Below are 24,731 nucleotides of genomic sequence, written 5' to 3' on the forward strand. Positions count from 1 at the left end.
AAGAAACAAGAAAGAAGATGACCCAACAGTTGTTTCAACTTGTCAGATTCTACACCAAGCAACATTAAGAACATTATCACAAAATAATGAGTAAGAGGCCAGTAATCCCTGAGGCAAGATTCGAATTAGGAGAAGATGAATACCCGAAGATCCAAAAGCAAATTTGAAAGAGAGGATGGGAGATTCTAGCCAACCATGAGATCAATGTTGGAACAAACATGATCCATGAATTTAATGCAAATCTGTGGATGACAGATAAGAAAAAGAAAGATAGACAAGCATTTCATACTTTTCTCACTATGGTCAGGGGGAAGATCCTCTATTTTCATCTTGATAGGGTGAGAGAGATCTTTAAATTACCCTTACAAAAGGATGACCCTGATTCTTACAATAGAAGGGTGGTAGCTAATCCAAAGCTGGATCAAGTCCTAGAGGACATATGCTTTCTTGGAACTCAATGGATTGAGGATGCAAAAGGTAAGCCAAACCAGCTGAAAAGAATGGACCTCAAGCCAATTACTAGAGGATGGCTAGACTTTATTGGGCGTTCTATAATCTCTACTAGTAACTGCTCGGAAGTCACTATTCCAAAAGTTGTGATGATTCACTGCATCATGATAGGGAATGAGGTAGAAGTTCAACAAATAATCCCCCGTGAGTTGTACAAGTTTGCAAACAGGATGTCTACTCAAGCCAGGCTGGCCTATCCAAATCTTATCTTTCGCCTGTGCCAAGAGGCTAAAGTTATGATTTATGTAGACACATTTATTCCAGTGGAAAGCCCAATCACCAAGCAGGTGATAGAAAACTCCAAGATACCAGAGGACCATCCCAAAAGGAAGGCACCTGAGCCTTCCTAAGAGATCCTTCCAATTGAATATTGGGATCAGTTGAAAGCATCTATGATGCAACTGCAAACCACCTTGGATCAACTAAGAGAGGAGCAGAAAGATCAGACTAGCAAGATTTGCAAACTGGTCAAGAAACAAGAGAAGCAAGGGCATGAGATAGAAGAGTTGAAGTGCCAGAAGCTCTCCCCTGAGGAGCCCAGCACCTCCCATGCTTAAGGTGGTTGAGTTCCACCTCTGTGACTATCCTAATTCCTGTTTTCCATATTTAAGTTTATATGATCACTAGTAGTATTTAAGTTTTTATTTTTATTTTTATGTTTCTGTCTTTTAATTTAAGAATTGCATAAGCATTAATAATAATTAAGTTTTATTTTCCAATTAGTTATAAAATATTCCTCTTATCATCATTAAACATGAATAAAATAGTAAATTTTTTTAGAAGAATTAGAGATGCATAAATTTTCGAGTTTCATAATAAGAATAATCAATTATTTTGATATGGTGGCATTGCTTTTGTTTTCTGAATGCATGAATAAACAGTGCATATTTGAAGTTGGAATTAAGAATGTTGACTCTTGAAAGAATGATGAAAAAGGAGAAGTATTATTGGTAATCTGAAAAATCCAAAAATTGATTCTTGAAGCAAGAAAAAGCAGCAAAAAAAAAAGCCAATAGCTCTTTAAACCAAAAGGCAAGAGCAAAAGATCAATAACCCTTTAAACTAAAAGGTAAGGGTAAAAAGATCCAAGGCTTTAAGCATCACTGGTTAGGAGGGCCTAAAAGAAACAAAATCTTGGCCTAAGCACTTCAAATGAAAAGTGTCCCTAACTATATGCTTGTGGTGTGAAGGTGTCAAGTGAAAAGCTTGAGATTGAGCAGTTAAAGTCGTGATCCAAAGCAAAAAGAGTGTGCTTAAGAACTCTGGACACCTCTATCTGGAGATTCTAGCAAAGCTGAATCACAATCCGAAAGGGTTCACCCAGTTAAGTCTCTGTGGCATTTATGTATCCAGTGGTAATACTGGAAAACAAAGTGCTTAGAGCCACAGCCAAGACTCTAAAAGCTGTGTTCGTGAATAAAAAAAAAACTGAACTAGGAGAGTCAATAATATCATCTGGATTCTAAGTTCCTAAAGAGGCCAACACTTCCGAGTTTCAACGGATATTAAGATGCCAAAACTATTCAGAAGCAAAAAGCTACTAAGTTCCGCTCATCTTATTGAAACTGAGCTTGATTGAAAAATCTTGAGATTTATTGTATCTTACTCTTCTTTTTATCCTACTTTGATTTTAGTTACTTGGGGACAAACAACAGTTTAAGTTTGGTGTTGTGATGAGCGGATATTTTATACGCTTTTTGGCATCATTTTCATATAGTTTTTAGCATGTTTTGTTTATGTTTTATTATATTTTCATAGGTTTTAGTGCAAAATTCACATTTTTAGATTCTACTATGAGTTTTTGTATTTTTATGCAATTTCAGGTATTTTCTGGCTGAAATTGAGGAGCTGGAGCAAAAGTCTGATTCAGAGGCAGAGAAAGCACTACAGATGATGTTAGGATCTGACCTCCTTGTACTTGAAAGAGTTTTTCCAGAGCTACAGAAGTTTAAATGGAGCATTCTCAATGGCTATGGAAAGCTGACATCCAGGGCTTTCCAGCAATGTATAATAGTCCTTATTTGCTTCAGAATTAAAGGCCCAAAACTAGCGTTCAATGCCAGCCATCTACCCTATTCTGGCGTCCAGCGCTCACATGGAGGAGACCAGTGTCCAACGCCCAAAAGGAGGCTCCTAGCCAGCGTTCAACGCCCCTAGGGAGTCTTAGCATGTGGGAGACAGTAAAGCTCAGCCCAAACACTCACCAAGTGGGCCCCAGAAGTAAATTTTTGCACTAAAAGACTGTTTTACCCTTTTTATGTAATCCTTAGTCATTAGTTTAGTATTAAAAGGAGAAGATCACCCTTGTTTAGGATCTGTAATAGCCAAGACCACCCGCTAGCACGATATTGTCCGCTTTGGCACACAAGGCCTCATGATTTTGCCTTTGACAATAAGGATGATAGCCAAAGCCCACCCAACACTCACTCGTCAAAATGCGTCATGCTAGGGAGAGGTATCCACACCCTTATAAGGCATGCTTCGTTCCCCTCTCCAACTGATGTGGGCCTTACAATCCACCCCCCTAAGGGAGCCCAGCGCCCTCGCTGGCACATCGATTCGGGTTCTGGCTTTGATACCATCTGTAATAGCCAAGACCACCCGCTAGCACGATATTGTCCGCTTTGGCACACAAGGCCTCATGGTTTTGCCTTTGACGATAAGGATGATAGCCAAAGCCCCACAACACTCACTCATCAAAATACGGAGGCTTTGGCTATCATCCCTATCGTCAAAGGCAAAACCGTGAGGCCTTGTGTGCCAAAGCGGATAATATTGTGCTAGCGGGTGGTCTGGGCTATTACAGATGGTATCAGAGCTGGAACCCGGATCGATGTGCCAGCGAGGGCGCTGGGCTCCCTTAGGGGGGTAGATTGTAAGGCCCACATCGGTTGGAGAGGGGAACGAAGCATGCCTTATAAGGGTGTGGATACCTCTCCCTAGCATGACGCGTTTTGACGAGTGAGTGTTGGGAGGCTTTGGCTATCATCCTTATCGTCAAAGGCAAAACCGTGAGGCCTTGTGTGCCAAAGCGGACAATATCGTGCTAGCGGGTGGTCTGGGCTGTTACAGATGGTATCAAAGCCGGAACCTGGATCGATGTGCCAGCGAGGGCGCTGGGCTCCCTTAGGGGGGTGGATTGTAAGGCCCACATCGGTTGGGGAGGGGAACGAAGCATGCCTTATAAGGGTGTGGATATCTCTCCCTAGCATGACGCGTTTTGACGAGTGAGTGTGGGGGGCTTCGGCTAGCATCCCTATCGTCAAAAGCAAAACTGTGAGACCTTATGTGCCAAAGTGGACAATATCCTGCTAGCGGGTCGTCTGGGCTGTTACAGGATCTCCCAGCATTTTTCGAACCTTTCTTTGTATTTTCTATCAGTATGAGTCTCTAAACCTCCTAGGTTAAGGGGAGGAGCTCTGCTGAGTTTTATGGATTAATAAAAGTATTACTGTTCTATCTCAATTCGTGTTTGATTCTCTATTATAAGATGTATCTTCGTTCTTCAACCTTATGAATGAGTTGAACCGACACAAGGTTATCTCTATTATACATGGGTTCAACGAGCGTCTTTCATCGGATATCAATGAACCACTAGCTTGATTATACATCTCTTAGATGGCTAATCCACGACTTTGTTGGGGACTTCTCGAGACACCAGTTCAGCCGAGGTATGGGGAGATTAGGGTTTTTCTGGTAAAGGCTAGAACCAAAGGCGCAGCATTCTCTGATCCGAAAGATCCGACCTTGCTTGTGGCATTTTGAGTAGGATCATCAAGGGTAATGGACTACAGAAGCTTCACCCTCATTTAGACTGGATGCACACTAACCCTAGTGTTCAGCCTAGAGGAGAATCAATGACCTCTCAAGAAAGGCGTTTATCACATACAGCCTGCCATAGAAGAAATCATTCATAGTTGGCATAGATAGTGAGACCGAATTAATCTAGAAGAACAAAGCATCTATGAAGCCTTAACCATCTTCTTATCATTACATTCACCTTCAATCGAGTAACCTCATCTTTATTTTACTTTTATGTGCTTTAAACAAACAAACAACTTTTCTATCCGCCTGACTAAGATCTACAAAATAACCACAGCTTGATTCAAGCCAACAATCCTCGTGGGATCGACCCTGACTCACTGAGGTATTACTTGGATAACCTAGTGCACTTGCTAGTTCAGTTGTGCAAACTGTAATTCCGTGCACCACCCCACTATCACTCGGTCACTTCACTCACCATGGCATAATAAGCAAATTTTCAACCAATTCCAATTAAAATAATCCTTTGTGCATAGTTCTTTTCTTGCTTGGGGACAAGCAAGGTTTAAGTTTGGTGTTGTAATGCATGGGCATCATTGGTAGTTTTAACTTGTTATTTTAGTAGCTTTTGGTTTGTTTTTATACAAATTTAGTTAATAAACAAGTAGATTTATGAAATATCTCTGCATGCATTAATGCATCAAACATGAATGGAAATTGTGGTTAATTCATGAAATTACAAGAGTTATGTAATGCAGGAAGTGGTGTTTAAGAAACGGTTTGATTAAGTAACTACATTGCATTGAAGTAAACCTTGCATGAAATCATGAACTGGCAAACTTTGATGCACCTTATTTGGTTAAATACAGGAGAAGCAGAGATGGGAGGAATGGAGCCCTAGAGGAGCAAAAGGAAGCTCTCCAGCAAGCGCCAGCACCACAGGTATGGCGTTCACCCCCTACGCTCGCACCAATGCTCTCATGCAAGCACCCAAGAATCCTTGTCCCAGAGGCCATGCTCGCCCCAGCGCTCGTGCCAACGCTAGCTCAAGAGCGCCATGCTTCAAAAGGCCACGCTCGCCCCAGCGCTCGTGCTGACGCTCACTTAAGAGCGCCATGCTTCAAGAGCCCCAGCGCTCACCCCTGTGCTTTTGCCCACGCTTACTCTAGAGCCAGGCCTAGCGCTCGCCCGTAACGCTCGCCACAATGCTCGCTAGTGAGCGCTTTCGACAAGGTAACTTGAGGCATGTCCAGCGCTCGCACCCAGCGCTCATGGACAATCGTAGTGCTCTCCTAGAGCATGCACACTCGCACCAATGCTCGCGTGCAGCACTCACCAGCAAGCGCCTTTGATGCTGCTCCAAAGAAGATTTGAGGGCTGTGTATGCACAACCTAGTGTGTGTACGCACAATGGTGATTCTATGCATGTGTATGCACGCACGAGCAAGTATGCGTACGCACAAAGAGATAAAGGTCCTGGCACTCACTTTAGTGCTCAGCAACGAGCGCATGGACCCAGCACCAAACTTATGCATCCAACTTAAGTTCAAAAGCCCAAATCCAAGAGTATGAGATGAGGACTCGAGAAGCCAAGGCAATAGTATAAATAAGGGAACTTTGAACTGAGAGAGAGGATCGGAGCTTTAGACTCTGGACTCTCTACATCTACACTTTTTCTTGTACTTAATTTTAGTTTGAATTTTAGTTTTTGGCACTTTCAATTTTAGTTTTCTTTGTAAAAGAGCTATGAGTCACTAAACCCCACATCATTGGGGGAGGGAGCTCTATTGTAATTTGATAGATCAATAGTAATTTTTACTCTCTTTTTCTCTTTATCACTCTTTGGTTTACTAGAAAGAATTCCGTTCTTCATTCAAGCATTCAATTATCTTGGGAAAGAGATTGAATGTACTTGGATTCTATGTGATCCTTGCGAAAGGAATCATAGAATCATGCTTGAAACTCTTTCTCATACTTAAATAGATCTAGGTTTTAGGTTGAATATTTTGACATTTAATCTACCCACTATTTGGATCTAGGAGAGTATGTGGTATAATCAGGGACCAAGCTTCATCTCTTTTCATGAAAAATTAGATCAAGGAATTAGCAATTGATCAAGTTTAGAGAGACTGAATTACCAAGGGATTGGGTTTTGATCACTCATGATTGCCAAGAGATTAATGAGTTACATGATTGAGGAAGAGATGAGAATGTGCTGATCCGGAGAATGCAATATCTCCTGAACCCAATGAATCTCCCTATTCTTATCTTTCCACTTCTTTAGTATTTTCGATTCCAGTTAATTCAACTCCCCTTCCCTTTTCATTCTGTCATTTACATTCCATTTACTTTATGCAATTTAAATTTCCAGCTCTCTACATTTATGCTCTTTAATTTAGTCATTTAATTTTATGCTTATTTACAATTCAGTCTATTATTTTACTGCTACTTAATACCCATTAATGATTTGTTTGACTAGAGTATCCAATTGACTAAAGTTTCTCAATCTATCAATCTTTGTGGGATCGAACTCACTCTAAGTGAGTTATTACTTGACTACAATCCGATGTACTTGCCAGAGGAATATTGTAGTGATACAAATTTCTGTATCAGATATTCCCTCCATCATTTTTTGACGGTATGGAACACTTAGTAATCCACCTACTGTAGGAAGAAATACTATGTAGTCCAATCGAAATTCGGTGGATGTACCCATTTGAGAGGATGATTGGTTCATTTAAGCGCATCGTGAAGAATGGAGCTCCTTTTGAGGCAGCATCTGCAAAGCATTCCTAGCTAAGGAAACATCCGCATTTTGCTCATTCTATTTTCAGTCTCATGTTGAGTCACGTAGAACAAGGATTACAAGAAAATATTAGAGGGGGAGAATCCTCGTCAAGTGGAACATCAACATACTGGTGCGGAATTTATAACCACAAACTAACCGGCAAGTGCACCGGGTCATACCAAGTAGTACCTCAAGTGAATGAGGGTCGATCCCACGAGGATTGATGGATTAAGCAACAATGGTTAATTGATTTACTTAGTTAGACAAACAGAAAATGGTGTTTGAAAGTTCAAAAGCATTAATAGTAAATTCAGAATATTAATAAAGCAAGTAGTAAATTGATGAGAATAATATATGGAGAAACAGTTAAGGCTTCAGAGATATCTATTTTCCGGATTGACTTTTCTTACTAACTATTTTAATCATGCAAGATTTAATTCATGGCAAACTATATGTGACTAGACCCTAATTCCTTAAACCTTTCTAGTCTCCTTTAACTTTCATCAACCGCCAATTCCTTGGTCACTTAATTCCAATTAGAGGATGAAGTTCAATTCTAGTTTATGTGCCACAGAAATCCTAATCACCCAAATATAAGAGATTATATGTCACGTATCCCGTTAAGTCCAGGTAATTAGAAATTTAGGAGAATATGTTTTCAAGCTGTTGTTCAAGTAAAGAGCTTTTCCAAGTTATACAAGAACTCAATTAGAAAGAGGGTCATACTTCCGTTCCACCCAAATTCATAAGATAAAGAACGAAAATAATTCTTGAAATAGAAATCAATACATGAATTAAAATAAAAAAAATAATATTATCAATCCATACAATAGACAGAGCTCCTAACCTTAACAGTGGAGGTTTAGTTGCTCATGGTTCAGAGTGGAAAACTAGGATTGTAAATTGGGCTGAGGTGGAATGAAAAGTTAACTAAATTGAATCCCTGGAAGGGCCTGGAAGGGAAGTTTCTTTTCCCTTTTATATCTAATCCTAATTAATTTAAAATCTATTCTCTAAAACTAAAATAATATCTTTTCCTATTTTAAAATAAAAATAAAGTTTTAAACCAGAATTAATTAATTAGCATTTTCTGCATTTTCTGCATGTGGCGCATGTCACGCGTACGCATTAAGTACGCGCACGCGTCGCTGAGAAACTTCGCTTTTCACGCGTACGCGTCAGGTACGCGCACGCGTCGCCATGGAAAGCTCCAAATCACGCGCACGTGTTAGGTACGCGCACACGTCGCTCTTCACTGTCATCTCCTTTAATTCTTGTGCTGATTCCATTTGTGCAAGCTTCCTCTCCATCCTTTAAGCCATTCCTGACTTATATAGCCTTCTTCTCTTTTTCTGCGGAAGCTCCATCAAATCCGACCAAATGCTACCTAAAATAAATAGAGTTGCACAAGACTCAAAGTAGCATCCATAGTGGCTAAAAGATAATTAATTCTGGATAAAACTCAACAAATTAAATGCAAATTCACTAGGAAAAGATAGTAAAGATGCTCACGCATCACAACACCAAACTTGAATTGTTGCTTGTCCTCAAGCAACCAAAACTAATATAGGCTTAGAATGTGAATTTGCATGAGAATGAGAGTTCGATTAAGCTCATGTCTCTTCTTACAGTGGGGTTTACAACTGCAATCTTGAATAGTTTTAGCATCTCACTCTCCTTTGAATCATAAGGATGTCACTGTCATTCGGAATTAGAATCCGGATAATGTTATGAATTCTTTGATCTTTTGTAACTCAATTTAACCCTTGAACACATCAATTTTTCCTTGATTCTTTTTTTTTCTTTGGTGCTTTACACCTTGAGCCTAGCCGTGACTTTAAATGTTTTGTTTCAAGTTTCACTTGACACAGAAACACCACAAGCACTTAACTGGAGAACTCTCTTAAGTTCTTATTTTTCTTTCGGTTACTCCCAGACAGTGGTGCTCAAAGCCTTTGGCATACTCTGTTACTTGCAATTGATCTCGACTCTAAATGTTTTGTCTCAAGGATTACTTGACACAAGAACACCACAAGCATGTGACTAGGGAAACAACTCTTTGAGCTTTTAATCATGTCTGACCTCCCTAGTCATTGATGCTCAGAGCCTTGGACCTTGCTTTTATATCCTCTTTTTTTTCATTTTTTTGTTGTTTCTTTTGCTTTAAGGATTAAAATTTACTTATTGCAGAGACTTCATAATAGTTCTCTAAATTCCTGTTCCTTGTACATCAACATTCTTTGATTCAAATTTAAATATGCACTACTCATGTCATGCATTCAGAGTCACAGAAAATACCACCACATTTAAGTAAATAAGAATATTCTTCAATATAAACTCAATTTCTCATGCAATACATTATTTTCTTTTCTTTTTGATTTCAAGCTCAGTGAGTAATACATGAGACATTCCTTCAGACTAAAAATCAAATAACATAATAAATAGTAAATTCAACTAGAACCTAGGAATTGAAATAAAAACTGATCATGCAATAACAAAATAAGCAGAAAATCGGAACATAATATAGTAAGAGCGGGAAGGAATATAGAATGAAAGGAATTCAACCACCTTAGTTATGCTAGTGGCCATCTCATTCCTCCATGAAGAATATTCATCTCCCTTTGGTGCTATTAAAATAAACAGAAAAGCCATAAGTGAAGCGTCAACACCAAACTTAAAGGTTTGCTTGTACTCAAGCAAAGAAGAACTGAAAACAAAAACAAATATTATGAGGAAAGAAGAATAAAAGGATAAAAGAACAAGAGAGAATTAGGATTTGGGAGGGAGAGAGATTGAAAATTAAAACTAGACGGCGTACTAGTGGAGGTGTGCGGCGCAGGCGACGTGTACGCGTACTGAACGCATATACGTGGGTCGCCCAATTTTGATAGTGACGCGTAAGCGTCTGGCACGCGTACGCGTGCCCTTGTATTATGCGAATCGCGCGAAGGCGGCCGCGCGCACGCACAACTCTCTGTTCGCGTGGCCTGGGAACCAAAATTTTCACATGACGCGTGCGCGTCATGCACGCGCATGCGTGGATGGCCATTTGTGCAAAGGACGCGCACGCGTCAGGGATGCGCACGCGTCAGGGACGCGTACGCGTGATCAAGTTTGTTCCTCTAGCACACTTCCAGCCCCAAGCTATCACAACTCTCTGCCCAAACACTCATTGACACCGATTTTCAGGGTCACGCATACGTGTCAGGGACACGCACGCGTGGGTGGCTAAAAGCGCAAACGACGCGCACGCGTGAGGTACACGTACGCATGGGCTTGTTTGTGTGCAAAACATAGTTCCAGCACCACTCCTGATCAACTCTCTGTTCACTTTTATTTTTCACGCACACACATATGGCGCGTACGCGTCACCGACGCTTGCGCGTTGTGTGCTTGATTTTGTTTTTGTTTTTTTTTTGTTTTTTCCTGAAGTGTTCGGTTCCTGTTATAAAATAGCTGCATGATCAGAGAAACAGTAAAAAAACTCAATAAAAATCAAATAATTAAGAAAACTACTACTACGAAAAATAACTAAGGATACGAAATTATCGGGTTGCCTCCCGACAAGTGCTTTTTTAACGTCACTAGCTTGACGGTCAGTTCTGCTAGTTCAGCAGATGAGCGGACCTCTGGCGATCAATCTCACCTCCAATATAGTGCTTCAACCTCTGGCCATTCACTGTAAATTTCCTGTCAAAATTCTCTTCCTGTATTTTCACATGACCATATGGTGAAGCTTTGGTTACCACAAACGGTCCTGACCACTGGGATTTCAGCTTCCTGGGAAAGAGCTTGAGCCTTGAATTATACAGAAGCACTCTCTGTCCTGGCTCAAAGACTCTGATGGCAATCTTCTTGTCGTGCAATAACTTGGTTTTCTCCAATATAGAGCTTGGCATTCTCATAGGCTGAATATATGAATTCATCAAGCTCATTCAACTGAAGCATCCGCTTAATTCCTGCAGCTTATGAATCAAGATTCAGATACCTGATTGCCCAGTAAGCTTTGTGCTCCATCTCAACTGGCAAGTGATAGGCTTTACCATAGACCAACTGATAAGGGGACATGCCAATAGGAGTCTTGTACGCTGTCGGATATGCCCAGAGAGCATCATCAAGCTTCCTAGACCAGTCCTTTCTTGAAACACTGATGGTCTTCTCTAGAATCCTCTTAAGTTCCCTGTTGGATACTTTAACTTGTCCGCTTGTCTGAGAGTGATAGGGGGTTGCCACTTTATGACGGACTCCATATCTCTGCAGAAGAGAGTCCAGTTGTCTGTTACAGAAGTGGCTTCCACCATCACTAATGAGTGTCCTTGGGACACCAAACCGGCTAAAGATATATGATAAACCACCATTTTATGGTTTATCTTGTGTTTAATTATGTGATTTTATCAACTCTTTACCCACTTGTTCATATTATTTGCATGGTTTTATATTTCCTTCCTAATTATGTGTTTTGATTGAAAACATGCTTCTTTGATCTTACATTTGCTTATTATTAATCCTCTCTTATTACCATTAGATGCCTTGATATGTGTGTTAAGTGTTTTCAGATATTATAAGGCAGGAATGGCTTGGAGGATGGAAAGGAAGCATGCAAAAGTGGAAGGAATACAAGAAGTTGGAGAAATTGCTAAGTTGTCCAGCCTGACCTCTTTGCACTCAAACGGCTATAACTTTTGCTACAGAAGTCCAAATGACGCGGTTTCAATTGCGTTGGAAAGCTAACGTCCGGGGTTTCGATTTGATATATAATATGCTATAGTTCCCTTGACGCCAGGCAACGCGGCCGCGTGATCCATGCGGCCGCGTCGCAGTGACGGAAATCCGGCGTGGCAAAATTTGAAACCAGCGAATTCTGGACTGTTTCTGACCCAGTTTGCGGCCCAGAAAACACAGATTAGAGAGGCTATAAAGTGGGAGACTGCATCCATTCATAAGGAGGCTCTCAAAATTCATAATTTTAGGAGTAGATGTAGTTTTTAGAGAGAGAGGTTCTCTCCTCTCTCTTAGGATTAGGATTTAGGATTTCTCTTAGTTTTAGGAGTGACTCTCAATCCCAGGTTCAACGTTCTTTTACTTTATATTTATCTCTTACTTTCAGATACTTTAATGCTTATATTAGTTATGTTGCCTATTTGGATTATGCTACATTCATGTTATGATTTTCTTAATTAATATTATTTGAGGTATTTCAGATTTAAGATTGTTTTGCTTTTAATTTAATTTAGATATTTCCCTTTTGGCTTTGGTTAAATAATTGGTGACTCTTGAGTTATCAAACTCATTGTTGATTGAGAATTGGAATTCTTCAAGAATTAATTCATCCACTTAACTTACCTTCATAGTTAGAGGTTAATAAAGTGGGAGAAAAATCCAATTCTCATTACAATTGATAAGGATAACTGGGATAGGACCTCCAGTCTTCATACCTTGCCAAGAGTTTATTTTATTATTACTATTTTATTTTATTCTTTTTGTGCAACATACTGCTTCCTTACTTCCAAAACCCCCAATTTACAATATTCATAACCAATAATAAGAACATACCTCCCTGCAATTCCTTGAGAAGACGACCCGAGATTTGAATACTTCGGTTATCGATTTATTTAGGAGTTTGTTACTTGTGACAACCAAAAACGTTTGTACGAAGGGATTTTTGTCGGTTTAGAGACTATATCTACAACGCGACTATTTTTATGACATTCTTTACTGGCAAAAATCGTAACGTCAAAATGGCGCCGTTGCTGGGGAATTGCAAACGTGTGCCTTATTATTGGTTATTGTAAATATTTTATTTTTGCTTGTTTATTTGTTTTTATTTTTGTTTTTATTTTTGCTTTTTCTTAAGTTAAGAGGTTATTGGTTTTTATTTTAAAATTTTTATCTTATCTTATCTTATTTCAAAAATCAAAATTTCAAAATTCAAATTTAAAAATTTTCAAAATTTAAATTTCAAAATTTTAAAATTAAAAATTCAAAATTCAAATTTCAAAATTTCAAATTTCAAATTTCAATATTTAATTTTCAAATTCAAAATTTAAATAACCTTTTAATTTAAATTTATTTTTATTTTCATTTTTAATTTTTATTTTGCTACTATGAACTCTCACCCCTTTTGGCTATGAGTCTGGTTACAATTATGTTGCAGGAAGAAGAAATTATAATGAGAACAGGCATCAAGGTTGGAACAATCAAAGATGGGAGGAGCCACAATGATTTGATCAACCCTCATGGCAACAACCACCTCCAGTGGACTATTAACAACCACCACCATATGCCTATGAACCCTTTCCTTAACATGACTTTGGACCACCATACTCACAAGCCTCTTTCCACCATTCACCTCCATATGACCCTAACCCACATCCACCATACCAACCACCTTATGAACCAAATGAACCCTCCTATCTACCCCAAACCTCCATGGAGAAAGCACTTGCCGATCATGTTGATGATGACAAGAGCGTACAACCTCCAAGGCAGATCATGGTTGAAGATTTTGTAGAGGTTGATCAAGAGGTAGAAGATGTCAAAGAAGAGCACAAGGGAGTGGAGCTTGAAATTACCTTGCCAAAGTTGTTGGAAACCCTTCCCCCTAAGTTGCCATCATCCTTCACAACATTCAAGTGGGTAAAATTCATATCCCATAGCTTTCTAATCCCACTTGAATATGGGCTACTGGAGACGGATGGTCAACTTAGAGCTCTTTGTAACATTCAGAGTAAGAGGAAGATGGCCAGTGGTAAGAATTGTCCTGCAAGGTTCATTATGGTTGGAAGCTTTAAGTTTAAACGCAAAGGTTGGTGTAGAGCTCAATTGAATGGGTCTAGGAAGCTGTTTGGTAGCTGCAGTGAGAATTCAAATTACTTATCGCCCGGCTGGAAAAATGCAGATCGAGACAAAAACGGGTGTAAAAGTAAAGTTTGGGATCCTGGAGGTTATTGGAATCACAAACACTGGTGGAGATTCCTGGATGAGTTCAAGCATAAGCCACCATAACAGGAAGCTCATCAAATGTCCAACTTAAGGACTTTAACTAAAAGTGCTAGGTGGGAGACAACCCACCATGGTATGATCGTTCCTTTTTCATTTTTATTTAGTTTTATTTGTTTTCGAGTTTTATTTTATTTTATTATATTAAACCTGGAGTTTTGCATCACATTCATATTAACACTGCATTCTACATTTTTTTCAGATTATGAAAAAAAAACACGCACGTGACGCGGCAGCGTCGCTGACGCGTCCGCATCACCAGTGCGTTAGGAGGAAAAGAAATTGAACAGAGAGTTACGCAGGAGCAGGGCTGGAGGCGTGCCAAGGGCACAAATCGTCCCACGCGACCGCGTCGCTGATGTGGCCGCGTCATTTGCAAAATGGCTTCCCCACGCGTCCGCGTCACCCACGCGACCGCGTGGCCTTGGATTTCGACGTAAAAAGGGTGTATGGCAGAAAGTTGAGCTGGAGTTGGGCTGGAATCGTGCTGGAAGCCCAAGCCTCACCACGCGAACGCGTGCCCCACGTGTCGGCGTCATATCCCTATGATGGCCACTCACGCGATCGCGTCAACCACGCAACCGCGTCACCCAGGATTTTGGCAATACTAAGTTTTGAACAGAGAGTTGTGCGACCGCGAGGCTGCACTCGCGCCACTAGCACAAATCAAGTCACGCGATCACGTGCTCCACGCGTCCGCATCGCCTGACCTTATCGCGCACCACGCGACCGCGTCACCCACGCGACCGCGTTGCCAGCGTCGCACACCTTAACCTCATATGCCAAAATATCTTGTCTTTCTCTTCCCCAAATCCTATTTTCTCTTTTCCGTCCTTATTTCTTACTTACTTCTCCTCTCTTTCTTTCCCTTCTCATTCTTCTTATCTTTCATTTTATTTTACTTCATTTATTTGCATATTTCATTCATTGCATTATTTTCACTGGTGTTGGAATTTTATTTGGGTCATTGTGGATTATTGCATAATTATTTGAAAATTATATATTACTTTTTAAAGGATGCTTGCATGTTCAATTTAATGCTTTCAAATAGCTTATTTACCATACATGCTATGTGTTTGTGAAAAAACCCATATGGCATTATGCACTTCTCTATTATACTTTATACTATTTAATGCTTGCTTTTCATAAACCCCCTTTACTATTTTAATTGAATATAATTGTCAATACAAACATGGTAATTTATTACAAGTAATGCTTGGTCTATGCTACTCATGCCCTTTTCCGGCATGCCAATAAACACCCTGCATCCACTTATCTTTCGATGCACTGGCTATTTTTTATTGCTGGTTTTTCACATGTACTCGAGAGCATGTGTTAATGTCAATTACATCCTAATGTGCATCCATCACCACTCTTCCATTCTCTTCCTTGCTATGTATCTATTTAAATTTAATTTACTTTCTCTTCCCTTCTTCAGGATGGCCACCAAGGAAGGAAAGGAGAAAGCTACTCCCAAACCGCCGGCAAGGAAAGGAACAAAAAAGAGCCCAGCTGAGAAACCACAACCCCTATCCACTTGCACATCTTAGCATGCACCAAGGACGGTGCAATCTTTAAGTGTGGGGAGGTCGATACCGATCTCCGTGGGTTAGTACATCCCTGTCTCAACACCAATGTTTTAATTTTCTTCGTTAAATTAGTTGTTGTATTTGCATATTTATTTGATTTTATGCATTTAGTTACTGCTTGGTTAAAATAATAAGTTTCTTTTTAAGATCCTATTTTTGAAAAAAAAAATTTCACTAATTTAAATAAAAATTTTTAAAAATTTTTTATGTGTTAAATTTGTTTGAAGTTGTATTTGGAACATGGTTTTTGAGTCAAAGAACACACAACCTGTGAGACTTTGAGCTTATTTACATGGTTACATTATTTAACCATAAATATTTTATTCCTGTGTGTTCCCTTCTCTATGATTGTAATCTATATTTTGTTCTAACCTATATGTCCATTATTTAGTGTATTTACATGTTTGCATATGATTGAGGCCATTGTTTGATTTTAGCTCACTTATCCCAAAATTAGCCTACCTTTTACATCACCCTTGTTAGCCCCCTTGAGCTTTTAAAACCCCTTTGTTTTATAACCACATTACTAGCCTTAAGCAGAAAAACAAAATAAGAATCCCAAGTTGAATCCTTGGTTAGCTTAAGATAGATATTGTGTAAAATTTAAGTGTGGGAAATTTTATGGGAACATGGGATGATATGAAAAATTAGGGAATTAAATTGAATAAGTTATTTAAAAATTTGGGAAGCATGCTCATGTGAAACCAAAATAATTAAATTACCATGTGCATTGAAGAAAAATATATTAAGTAATTAAACAAGGGGACCCAAAAAAAAAAGAGAAAAATGAAAAAAAATACCCCAAATGCAAAATAAAAAAAAAATCAATGCACATGGGACAAAATTCAAAAATAAGTTTGATACATGAGCATGTGATACAAAAGTGGGAAAATTTTGGACATGCTATTGTTTAAGTGTGGGGAGGTTGATAAACCACCATTTTATGGTTTATCTTGTGTTTAATTATGTGATTTTATCAACTCTTTACCCACTTATTCATACTATTTGCATGGTTTTATATTTCCTTCCTAATTATGTGTTTTGATTGAAAACATGCTTCTTTGATCTTACATTTGCTTATTATTAATCCTCTCTTATTACCATTAGATGCCTTGATATGTGTGTTAAGTGTTTTCATATATTATAAGGCAGGAATGGCTTGGAGGATGGAAAGGAAGCATGCAAAAGTGGAAGGAATACAAGAAGTTGGAGAAATTGCTAAGCTGTCCAGCCTGACCTCTTTGCACTCAAACGGCTATAACTTTTGCTACAGAGGTCCAAATGATACGGTTCCAGTTGCGTTGGAAAGCTAACGTCCGGGGCTTCGATTTGATATATTCTATAGTTCCCTGATGCTAGGTGACGCGACCGCGTGATCCATGCGGCCGCGTCGCAGTGACGGAAATCCAGCGTGGCAAAATTCGAAACCAGCGAATTCTGGACTGTTTCTGACCCAGTTTGTGGCCCAGAAAACACAGATTAGAGGCTATAAAGTGGGAGACTGCATCCATTCATAAGGAGGCTCTCAAAATTCATAATTTTAGGAGTAGATGTAGTTTTTAGAGAGAGAGGTTCTCTCCTCTCTCTTAGGATTAGGATTTAGGAATTTATTTAGGGGTTTGTTACTTGTGACAACCAAAAACGTTTGTACGAAGGGATTTTTGTCGGTTTAGAGACTATATCTACAACGCGACTGTTTTTATGACATTCTTTACTGGCAAAAATCCTAACGTCAATATATCTCTGAAGAAAGCTCATTACCACCTTGGCATCATTGGTGGGTAAGGCTACAGCTTCCACCCACTTGGACACATAATCAACTGCCATTAGAATGTAGTTGTTCGAATGCGAGGGTGGGAAGGGTCCCATGAAATCAATACCCCACACATCAAACAACTTAACCTCAAGAATCCCCTGCTGTGGCATTTCATGGTTGGCTGGGAGATTCGTGGTTTTTTCACATCTGTCACAGTGCTTCACAAATTCTCTTGAATCTCTGAAGAGAGTCGGCCAGTAAAACCCGCTCTGAAGGACCTTTGTAGCTGTCCTTTCACCACCAAAGTGGCCTCCATAATCAGAACCATGACAGTGCCAAAGGATCTGCTGTGTTTCTTCTTCTGGGACACATCTCTGAATGATAACATCTGAACACCTTTTAAAAAGGTATGGTTCCTCCCAAATGTAGTACTTAGTATCAGTCAATAGCTTCTTTACTTGTTGCCTACTGTACTCCCATGGGATAAAATTCATGGCCTTATAATTTGCAATATCTGCAAACCATGGAGCCTGCTGAATGAGGAACAATTGCTCATCTGGAAATGTCTCAGTCATAGCCGTGGGGTGGTTGTACTCCTGCTTCAGGCTCAATTCTGGAGAGATGGTCAGCTACTTGATTTTCTGACCCTTTCCTGTCTTTTATCTCAATATCAAACTCCTGAAGGAGAAACACCTATATGATTAATCTTGGTTTAGAATCCTGCTTGGTTAGAAGGTACTTCAAAGCAGCATGGTCAGTATAAACAATAACCTTAGAACCAAGTAAATAGGACCTAAACTTATCAACAACATACACAACAGCTAATAATTCATTTTCTGTAGTTGTGTAATTATTTTGGGCATCATTTAACACACGACTGGCATAGTAAATGACATGTACAAGCTTACCATGCCTTTGTCCTAAAACAGCTCCTATAGCAAAGTCACTGGCATCACACATCAATTTAAATGGTAAATCCCAGTTAGGGGGAGCTATAATGGGATCAGAGGTAAGGTTTGCTTTCAGAGTTTCAAAAGCATGCAGACAATCAGAATCAAAGACAAAAGGAACATTAGCAACCAATAGGTTGCTTAATGGTTTAGCAATTTTAGAAAAATCCTTTACAAATCTTCTATAAAATCCTGCATGACCTAAGAAACTCCTGACTGCCTTAACATTAGCTAGTGGTGGTAATTTTTCAATTACCTCCACCTTTGCTCTGTCAACCTCAATTCCCTTACTTGAAATCCGGTGTCCAAGAACAATGCCTTCTGTAACCATAAAATGGCATTTTTCCCAGTTTAAAACAAGGTTTGATTCTTGACACCGTTTCAAGACAAGAGATAAATGCTTAAGGCAGGATTCAAAAGAATTACCAAAAACAGAAAAGTCATCCATAAATACCTCAATAAACTTTTCAACCATATCAGAAAAAATTGAAAGCATACACCTCTGAAAAGTTGATGGGGCATTACAAAGTCCAAATGGCATTCTCCTATAAGCAAATACTCCAAAAGGGCATGTGAATGCTGTCTTCTCTTGATCTTGAGGGTCCACTGCAATTTAATTATATCCGGAGTATCCATCTAGAAAACAGTAGAAGGTATGACCAGCTAACCTCTCAAGCATCTGATCAATGAAAGGCAGGGGGAAATGATCCTTCCTTGTAGCAGTGTTGATCCTCCTGTAGTCTATACACATTCTCCATCCTATGACTGTCCTTGTAGGAATAAGCTCATTCTTTTCATTCTTGATCACTGTCATCCCTCCTTTCTTGGGAACTACCTGCACAGGACTTACCCAAGGACTGTTAGAAATAGGGTAAATAATACATGCTTCCCATAATTTTATTACCTCTTTTTGGACCACTTCTTTCATGGTTGGATTGAGTCTCTTTTGTGGTTGCATAATTGGTTTAGGATCATCTTCAAGTAGAATTTTGTGCATACACTTGTTGGACTAATCCCATTCAAGTCACTAATGGTCCATCCAATAGCTGTTTTATGGATCTTGAGCACTGAAACAAGCGCCTCTTCCTCTTCAGGCTTCAGGGAAGAGCTAATGATCACTGGATATGAATCATTTTTACCCAAGAACACATATTTCAGAGAAGGAGGTAAAGGTTTGAGCTCAAGCTTGGGGGCTTCCTCCTCTGCTATAGCGTGTGAACCACAGCCTTTTGGGGTGGTGAATCCTCAACTTCCACTAATTCATACTCAGAAATAGGATCCAGAATGTCATCAAGTACCTCATCTTTTAGTACCTCTTAAACAAGTGGTTCAATAACATCTATTTTTATACACCCTTCAGAATCATTAGGGTGCTTGAGAGCTTCAAAAACATTGAGGACCACCTGTTCTTCATTGACCCTCAAGGTTAATTCACCCTTTTGCACATCAATCAGAGCTCTACCTGTAGCTAAAAAAGGTCTACCAAGTATAATAGAAGATTTTACCTCCTCTTCCGTGTCTAATATAAAAAAATCAACAGGAAAAATAAATGGTCCTAATTTAACAAGTAAATCCTCAACAACACCCACAGGTAATTTAATAAAAAGATCAGCAAGTTGAAGAGAAATACGAGTGGGTTTTACCTCCTCAATTTGAAGCTTTTTCATCACTAAAAGTGGCATTAGATTAATGCTAGCTCCAAGATCACATAAAGCTCTCTGAATGGTGACATCTCCAATGGTGCAAGGAATTACAAAGCTCCTTGGATCTGGAATTTTCTCAGGAAGGTTGTGTTGAATTATGGCACTGCATTCCTTGGTTAACACTATTGTTTCTTGTTCCTTCCAGTTCCTCTTGTGGGTTAACAACTGTTTCATAAATTTAGCATAGAGAGGCATTTGCTTAAGAGCCTCTGCAAAAGGAATGTTGATCTGTAGCTTCTTGAAGACATCTAAAAATTTAGAGAATTGCTTTTCTTTGGAAGCCTTCTGAAGCCTCTGAGGATATGGCATTTTTGGCTTGTATTCAGGAGCCCTTGGCAAGGTAGGATAAGTGTCAAAAGAGTCAAGAAATGGGTTGTCTACACACTTAGGAGGGGCGTGCTCCACTTCTTCCTTTTTCTCCTCTGGAATTTTCTTTTCAACTAGCTCTTTATTGGCCTTAGTCTCAAAGCCAGCTATTTTACCACTTCTCAATTGAATAACCTTGCAATCTTCTCTTGGGTTCACCACTGTATCACCTGGAAATGTACTTGCAGACCTCTCAGGTATTTGCTTGCTCAGTTGGCCCATTTACACTTCTAAGTTTCTAATGGAGGCTCTGGTTTCTGGCATGAAACTCCTCATCATCTCCCAATTAGAATCTTCTTGGAAATTAGAGTTTGCCTGCTGAGACTGAAATTGGTGGTAATTGTAATTGTTCTGTTGGAAGCCGCCCTGAGAATTATTGTTGAAATTCTGAGGTCTCTGAGGTTGGTCCCTCCACCCAAAATTTGGGTGATTTCTCCATCCTTGATTGTAGGTCTTAGAGTATGGATCATTATTGGGATTTCTTGGACCACTCCCTATGTAATTGACCTGTTCAGAAGAGGATTGAGCATAATCATAATTATCATTTTGCACAAAATTACCTGTCATGTCATAAGGGACCTCTTGAGATGGGTTTTGGGTGTTGATAGCTGAGACTTGCATGCCACCCATCTGTTGAGTAAGTAGACTTATTTGCTGAGACATAAGCTTGTTCTGAATAAGAATAGCATTAAGAGCTTCTACTTCCATGACACATTTCTTCTGAGGAGCCTCAGAGTTCACAGGATTCCTGTTAGATGAGTATAAATATTGGTTGCTAGCAACCAATTCAATAAGCTCAATAGTCTCCTCTGGCGTCTTCTTCTTGTGCAATGACCCACCTATAGAATTATCTAAGCACATCTTGGACATTTCACCCAAACCTTCATAAAAGATATCTAGTTGGGTCCATTTGGAGAACATGTCTGGAGGACATTGCCTAGTCAGTAGCTTGTATCTCTCCTAAGCTTCATAAAGAGTTTCACCATCCTTCTGCCTGAAGGTCTGAACCTCCACCCTAAGCTTAGTCAGCTTCTTTGGTGGGAAAATTTAGTAAGAAACTCAGTAACAACCTTGTCTCAAGTATCCAGACTCTCCTTGGGTTGGGAATCTAGCCATAGCTTTGCTCCGTCCCTCAGAGCAAACGGGAAGAGCATGAGTTGTACACCTCTGGATTCACTCCATTTGTCTTCACAGTATCACAGATCTGCAGAAAACTAGAAATAAATTGATTTGGGTCTTCGTGGAGAAGACCATGATACTGGCAGTTTTGTTGCACCAGGGTGACCAATTGTGGCTTCAACTCAAAGTTGTTTGCAGCTATAGGAGGCACCACAATGCTTTTTCCATAAAGATCTACAGTAGGAGCAGAGTAAGAGCTAAGCACTCTCCTTTGTTGCTCATTCCAATTCGGATTCGCCTCATTGGCATTAGCAGCATTGTTAGGATCCATAGTGGATTCTGCAACCTTGTAAAGTCTTGCTTATTGCAAATGTCGCCTGAAAGTTCTTTCAGGTTCAGGATCAAAGTCCAAGAGAGGTTCCTTGTCTCTGTTTCTGCGCTTAAACAAACAGAAGACGAGATAAAATAGAACTCTCTATGTCACAGTGTAGAGAATTCCCAATGAGGTAACCTGCGTAAACAATTAAAATAAAAATACTAAATAGAATAAATAAAAAAATTTCATAAATTACGGGTAGAACTAAGACAGAAAAATTTGAAATTAACAAGAAAAATAAACAAGAGAAATTAAAATAAAAATAAATAGGGAACACCAAACTTAATTTCAGAAATTAAGAAAAATTACTAGTAATAAATTCGAATATAATGAGGTAGAAATTGAGTAAAAATTAAAATTAAAACGCCTAATCTAAGCAATCAAGCAACTAATAGTTGTTAATCACTATCAATCCCCAACAACAGCGCCAAAATCTTGGTGCGAAATTTATAACCACAAACTAACCGGCAAGTGTACCGGGTCGTACCAAGTAGTACCTCAAGTGAATGAGGGTCGATCCCACGAGGATTGATGGATTAAGCAACAATGGTTAATTGATTTACTTAGTTAGACAAACAGAAAATGGTGTTTGAAAGTTCAAAAACATTAACAGTAAATTCAGAATATTAATAAAGCAAGTAGTAAATTGATGAGAATAATATATGGAGAAACAGTTAAGGCTTCAAAGATATCTATTTTCCAGATTGACTTTTCTTACTAACTATTTTAATCATGCAAGATTTAATTCATAGCAAACTATATGTGACTAGACCCTAATTCCTTAGGCCTTTCTAGTCTCCTCTAACTTTCATCAACTGTCAATTCCTTGGTAACTTAATTCCAATTAGAGGATGAAGTTCAATTCTAGTTTATGTGCCACAGAAATCCTAATCACCCAAATATAAGAGGATTATATGTCACGTATCCCGTTAAGTCCAGATGATTAGAAATTTAGGAGAATATGTTTTCAAGCTGTTGTTCAAGTAAAGAGCTTTTTCAAGTTATACAAGAACTCAATTAGAAAGAGGGTCATACTTCCGTTCCACCCAAATTCATAAGATAAAGAACGAAAACAATTCTTGAAATAGAAATCAATACATGAATTAAAATAAAAAAATAATATTATCAATCCATACAATAGACAGAGCTCCTAACCTTAATAGCGGAGGTTTAGTTGCTCATGGTTCAGAGTGGAAAACTAGGATTGTAAATTGGGCTGAGGTGGAATGAAAAGTTAACTAATTGGAATCCCTAGAAGGGAAGTTTCTTTTTCCTTTTATATCTAATCCTAATTAATTTAAAATCTATTCTCTAAAACTAAAATAATATCTTTTTCTATTTTAAAATAAAAATAAAGTTTTAAATCAGAATTATTTAATCAGCGTTTTCTGCATGTGGCACATGTCACGCGTACGCGTCAGTCACGCATATGCGTCGATGATCTTCTTCGCGTGTCACGCGTCGCTTAGCAACTTCGCTTTTCATGCGTACGCGTCAGGTACGCGCATGCGTCGCTCTTCTCTGTCATCTCCTTTAATTCTTGTGCTGATTCTATTTGTGCAAGCTTCCTCTCCATCCTTTAAGCCATTCCTGACTTATATAGCATTCTTCTATTTTTCTGCGGAAGCTCATCAAATCCGACCAAATGCTACCTAAAATAAATAGAATTGCACAAGACTCAAAGTAGCATCCATAGTGGCTAAAAGATAATTAATTCTGGATAAAACTCAACAAATTAAATGCAAATTCACTAGAAAAAGATAGGAAAGATGCTCACGCATCACATACCCATCCGGAGGGGGCTGCAATGGGTGCGGGAAATGACTACTGGTTAGATCAGAAGGAAATCGATACCACACATCTGCATGTGTTGCTTAACTATGACAAAATTTTACCCTACCTCATGTGAGTTTTTTATGTTTTCGTAAATATTGCAATTAGTAAGATACTAACTTAATCTAATAAAAACTTCTTTATCCTATTCTATCATATAGGTTATTCTAAGAGGCAAATCTTGATACCTCATTGAACAATTTTTCATGTTGGTTTAGAGAACGTGTCAGCGTGCATCTAACTGACGCAACATATTCGAAACTAGTTGTACTTAGTTGGGGCCCAATGAATAAGGGCACTAATTACCTAATATACAATGTTAATGGATATCGGTTCCATTCTTTACAGTGGTCAATTGAAAAGAAAACAGATAACACCGGCCCATTTAATTTCGACCCATTTAAGCCTGCTTCATTCGCGGGCTATAATTTTTCAGCCCGAACCGTTTATGATAAGCCCGTTTATCCTTTTATTTTATTTTTTGAAAAATATTTTGACAAAAAATATAACTTTTAGGTCAAAAACCTTAAACAAATAGTATTTTTTTAGTTGATAGTTTGGATTTTTGAGTCGAATTGAGAGAAATATTGGCTTAAAGTACTTTTTTTTTGAAAATAATGTAAAGAAAATAAATGGACCTCACGTTTAGCCCACGGGCTAACCGATTCAACTTGTCATTTTTTTGGAATTAATCGGGATTAGCCCGAAATTTAAACGGGCTTAATTTTAGAAGCAAACCCGCCCATTTAAATAGGTAAATGGGTTGGCCCGATGGGTTTGACCCATTTTGAAACCCTTAAACACTGGAGTTTGGGTTCATGAGAATTCAGGCAGTGGTCATTCTGATTTGTTTGGTGTGTTGCACAACATAATTCAATTAGAATATTTCTGTCATACTACATACAAGATGTGGATGTTTAAATGTGAATGGTATGATCCAAGTTTGCAACAAAGAAGATGAAAGCACAAGGATTACGATA

The sequence above is a fragment of the Arachis ipaensis genome, chromosome B04, assembly GCF_000816755.2.
Source record: "Arachis ipaensis cultivar K30076 chromosome B04, Araip1.1, whole genome shotgun sequence".
Classification (NCBI taxonomy): Eukaryota; Viridiplantae; Streptophyta; class Magnoliopsida; order Fabales; family Fabaceae; genus Arachis; species Arachis ipaensis.